Raw genomic sequence first — 4,656 nt, 5'->3', positions numbered from 1 at the left:
ACTTTTGCGTAGAAACTTTTCCAGTCACCAAGCATGCCACTGCCATTACATCATTAGAGACCTCCATCTCAGACACTTGTCTCCCAATCACTGTCCTGGTCTCCACAGGGGATTGAACCCAAGGCTGCTTTACCACTGAGCTACACCCTCACCAAGGCTCCCCCTCTTTTTTTCTTTCTTGAGACAGTGGTAGACTCTGTTGCCCAGGCTGACCTTACACTCATCTAAAACTAGAGCAATGTGGTCTCTGAACCTTTACCCCAATGGTAGTCACATTTGCTGGGAACTCAGCTGAAGTGGTTCAATTAAAGTAATGACTTTGGAATTCTATAGGATGTGACTACTGTTTCCAACCCATTCTACCAGGCCTGGTAGAAATTTGCAAGTCCATTTTTATGTCTCCAGATCATAAGAAAAAATATTTTTTCAAATTTTCACAGATGTACCAATATCACACAGACCCTAAGTACTTGGTTTTTAGGGCAGGGATTATGAGAAATTCGTTGGAATTGTGTGGATCCATCCTGCCTTCTGATTTGTCTTCCCTGTTTTCCCTCTGACTCATTATAGTACAGGGGTTCTTAACCACTAAGCCACATCCCCAGATTCTCTTTCATCCCCATGACAGTAGAATGCATATATATATATATATATATATATATATATATATATATATATATATACACACACACACACACACACACACACACACAGTTTGGTATATCATACTTGGATGGGATATCATTTCTCATTTTTCTGAGTGTACATGTTGCAGAATCATATTAGTCATGTAGTCAAATATACACATACAGTAAAGATGTCTGTTTCAATCTACTTCTGTCTATCCTATTCCCACATCCCTCTCCCCTCCCTCCCATCACTTCCCTCAACTTAATGTAAGGAAAAGTATTCTGCCCCAGTGCTCCCTCCCTCCTGAATTAGCATCAGCATAATAGAGAAAACATTAGTCTTTGGTTTTGCGAGACTGGCTTATTTCATTTAACATGATATTCTCCAACTCCAACCATTTACTAGAAAATGCCACAATTTTAGCCTACTTTCAAACTGACTAATATTCCATTGATCATATATACCACATTTTCTTTATTCATCTTTTGAGAACCACCTAGGTTGGTCCATAGTCTAGCTATTGCAAATTGAGCTGCTATAAACATTGATGTGACTGCTGAGGAGTGATACATGTGAAAATATTTTTTTTAAAAGTTGCTAAGCAGGAGAAAATATTTTACATTACATATTTAATTATCTCATAGTATTCAGAGTATAAAAGGAACTCTAGTGACTCCATAATAAAATGATCAACAAATTAAAAAATGAATTCTGAATTGTGAATCCGTCAGATATTTCTGCTACTCTTTATGGTGTTTTCTGAGAATGATTTTCAAAATGCTAATTGTTACTTATTGCTCCTAGTCATCTGGAAGTTTCTAGAGAAAGGGCGCCCCTTTCCTGCACTAGGCGTAAGTTCCAGTGGTTTTGCTAACTTCTGTTGCTGGAAGAATTGCTTCTCTCTCAACTCAATTATAGGTACCAAAGGGGAAAATTAAACAAAGTACCGATAGACTCAATAATATTTGAGCACTTTCTGAGCCCTGACCTACCCTTGTTCACCCCAGTAATAATTCCAGGCCTTCCAGTTGTTTTCAGAAGTAGTTTCTCCATGTACTGAGCATCTAAAATTAGTGACTTCTGTTCCAGGGAGTATATCCTAAACATCCAATTTCTATAAGCAACAGAGACTGAGCATGTGCAAATATTCATACATTACAAATAGTTGGATTTGCATTGTTTGTAACTGCTTCCAAAAACTAAAATTTGCAGCAGTCCTGTTTAAAATGTGTTAGAAACCACAGATTCCTGTTTCACCACAGAAAATACAATAGACTCTTGTGGTGAGCCGCTTCTGCTGTTTCTGCAGACTATGGTCGCCATTACAAGATGACGCTGGCTCCGCTGTGGTCTGTGACAAACAACTCCTTATCTAGGAAAGTTGGCACATGATTTTTCACCACCCTGTGAGAAAGCTCCACGCGGCAGCTTTGCATTGGGGCTTGGGATGCTTTATTAAGGCTGGGAGGGGCATCCGAGAGAAAGAAGAAGAAATATCCAGGGACCTGAATAAACTGCTGAAAGAAGATTCCTGAGTTGCGTCTTCCTTGTGGGCAAGGGGTCGCGACAAGTGGTGCCGAGACCCGGGAACCAGAACTTTCAGCAGTCAGGGGTGGTGCACCGGTTAGTCCCAGGTAAGTGGGATCCGCAATCAAAGCGGGGTTAGTCCCAGGTAAGTGGGATCCGCGACCAAAGCGGGGCAGCTCCTCTGTAAAGAAAGAGAGAGCATTACATTTTATTGCAGCTGCACTGTGTACTTTCGCTTTTGTTTTCTGTGTTTCTTTTGTTGTGTCATTTCGCTTTTGTTTTTTGTGCTTCTTTTGTTGTTGTGATGACAGGGATGCTCCCCTGTAAAAGGAAGAGAGCGGGGAATTCATAGAATGGAACACTCGCCTGTAAAAGGAAGAGAGCGGGGACTTTTGTACTTTCACTTTCTTTATAGCTCTAAAAACATTATGGGCGTTGCTTCTTCAAGCGCAATTTTGTTGGCCCTAGATGGGTTGTTACATTCAAAAGGACTTAAGATAAAGCAGAGTACTTTGCAGATGTTTTTAAGAGAAGCTGATATAGCGGCTCCTTGGTTTGCTTTTTCAGGGAGTCTTACGATTCCTAGCTGGGACAAATTAGGGAAAGATCTAGATTTCGCTCATGAGCAAGGTACCTTGCAGGGTGGCATTATACCACTTTGGAAGTTAGTTAGAGGATGTATAACAGATGGTAAATGCCAGGAAGCTGTGAGTGAGGGTCAAGCTATTCTTGAGCAACTGCATGAGGAAAAATCTGAAGGATCATGTAGTGAAGTGGCAGAGAGTATTAAAAGTAACAGTAGTGAGAAGGCAAAAGAGCCTGAAGATAAAAATAGGAGAAGGCTCTACCCAGACTTGACCGAATTAAAAACGCCTGAGAACACAAGCGACTCAGAGAGTTCTGAGGACCTTGATATATTGTTACAACAACTACATAAGATAAAAATGAAAAAGAAGAAAAAGGAGACACAGGGCACGCAGGCCTACTGTAAGAAGGGGAAGGGAGTTAACATCGGTCAACAAAACTCTGAGGAGGAGGAGGTAGAATATCTAGAAGAAGATATGGTGCCGATTGCCCCACCTCCGTATGTGGGGGGGAGCCAAGGTTCCGGGAGATCTTTTCATGCACAAGTTTGGAGGACAGTTAATACAGATATGGGACTTGCATACCCTGTATTTCAGGACAATAACAGGGGAAGATATCATGAGCCTTTAGACTTTAAGATAATTAAAACCTTGGCAGAATCTGTCCGCACTTATGGCATAGATGCCGCTTTCACTCTCACTCAGGTGGAGGGACTTACTAGATTTTGCATGACTCCCTCAGATTGGGCTAGTCTAGTCCGCGCTTGTGTTTCCCCAGGGAAATATTAGGAGTCCAAAGTTGGCTGTTTAATGTTTCTGGCAGTACCCAAGACTCGGAGCGAGGTAGGAGGCTTAAAATTACTTCACACAATTCACAATTGTTTAATGCTACATTACCCTCCGCAGCAGTCTGTCTCCAATCTCCGTTCCTGTTTCTTTTGGCTAATGTTACATCACAGGGGATGCTTAATTGTTCTAATGTTACTTGCTACTTGTCTGAGTGTTGGAATGGCTCCTGGACTACGGCAGTGGTTATGAAAATTCCAACCTTTGTCCCGATTCCGGTTACTACAGATCCAGAGTCTTTTCCTATTGTTGAACTGATTAGAACCCGTAGAGATTTTGGAATTACGGCAGCTATAGTGACAGCTGTGGCAGTATCTGCTGTTGCAGCAGTTAGAGCTGGAGTAGCCATGGCCAGCCAGGTACAAACTGCTGCCACTATTAATCAGGTTATTCAACAAACATCCACCATACTTGAATCTCAAAGTAGAATTAATCAACACATTTTATCTGGGATTCTGGTTGCTAATCAAAGGATAGATCTGCTTCAAGCTCAAGTTGAGGAATTGTCTGACCTAGTACATTTGGGTTGTGTTGATCAACGTGCACATTTATGTATAACCTCTGTCAGATTTTATGATTCCAGAAATGCCTCCCACATCATCGGGGAGTATCCATCCGGAACCTGGTCCATGGAAGCAGAAAACATGATCCAGTCTCAACTAACCCAGATAGCTGTCTTGAACAGTACCCGTGTCGATCCCGTGACTTTGGGTCAATTCACCGATTGGATATCTTCTGTTTTTTCCTTCTTCAAAGAGTGGGTGGGAGTAGGCATTTTTGGTGCAATGTGTTGCTTCGGTGTTGTACTTTGTTTGTGGCTTCTCTGTCGCCTTAAAACTTGCCATGCACAAGAAAAGGCTATGATCATACAAGCTCTTGCAGCTTTAGAAAATGGCAACTCGCCTCAAGTCTGGCTTGCGCATCTTAAGCAGTAAACCTTTGTCATGGTCGTTACACCCCAAGTTATTATAACATTGCACTGGGATCGACATGACTTTCCTTGTTATTCTCTTAGTGTTGGAAAGCCCTTGCACTCTGCCGGTCTTACTGCCATTGCACGCAGATGGGT

This window comes from Marmota monax, unplaced genomic scaffold (assembly GCF_021218885.2).
Source record: "Marmota monax isolate L192 unplaced genomic scaffold, Marmota_monax_Labrador192_F-V1.1 WCK01_AAM20220418_F8-fsc00249, whole genome shotgun sequence".
NCBI classification, from domain to species: Eukaryota; Metazoa; Chordata; class Mammalia; order Rodentia; family Sciuridae; genus Marmota; species Marmota monax.
The sequence above is the reverse complement of the archived record's forward strand: the minus strand, read 5'-3'. Positions refer to the sequence as shown.